Source organism: Oncorhynchus gorbuscha, linkage group LG13 (assembly GCF_021184085.1).
Source record: "Oncorhynchus gorbuscha isolate QuinsamMale2020 ecotype Even-year linkage group LG13, OgorEven_v1.0, whole genome shotgun sequence".
NCBI lineage: Eukaryota > Metazoa > Chordata > Actinopteri > Salmoniformes > Salmonidae > Oncorhynchus > Oncorhynchus gorbuscha.
This window is the reverse complement of record NC_060185.1, coordinates 41,007,445-41,008,382: the sequence shown is the minus strand read 5'-3', so window position 1 is coordinate 41,008,382 and position 938 is coordinate 41,007,445.

The following is a 938-nucleotide window of genomic DNA, read 5'->3' as shown; positions in this document are numbered from 1 at the left end:
ATGCACACAATAAGGATGTCACTTTTGCAGGCAGATTGTGTACACTAAGCATAAACCAGTATTCAAAATGTCCATCAATGATAGCTGAACTTGCTGTGGTTTGGACTAGCTGGCTATGATAGCCCACCTTGCACAGTATAATGTTTTTGTCAATGTATAGTTCATGCCATGTTACTTGGCTAGTCTCAAAAAGGGTAGCCTTCTAAAAAGGCTATTTTAATCATTTTTATTTCTGTCAAAATGAAAACATTCTCAATGAGGCTACTAACATACATTGTAATCTGGCTGCCTGTCAGACGGACCATTCAAGTGATGTCATTGCTGAGACGTTATCAAGATGGTAGCATGTAGTAGTCAGATGAGGCAAATTTCAAATGTTTTAACATAAATAATTTTTTTTTTTGCAGTTTTAAAGGTATGAACATGGCTCTTTATCAAATTTGTTTATCAAAATCATCTTAACTAACACAAATGTTTAGGTTAATATTCAGCCTAATTAATGTAGACCCAGTGAACAATGTTATAATGTGGTAAATGTGTTGTGTTATATGGTGAACAGTGCAGGGTTCCTGTGAATACCATGAACTAATTAATCAAACATTTACGCATTGTATTGTTATAAATAAACTTGAATGGTAAAACAAAAACACAAAGAAGTAACACGTTCATACATTTAAGTCACACCTTTAAGTAACAAAATAATATATATATAATATTCACACATTAAAGAGTTCACACATTCACACATTCAACAATTAATTTATGGCATTTATCACCACTGATAACACACGCACGCACGCATGCACGCACGCACGCACGCACGCACACACACACACACACACACACATACACATACACATACACATACACATACACATACACAAAAACACACAAAAACACACAAAAACACACACTCAGAGGACACGTCCTCTTCAGAT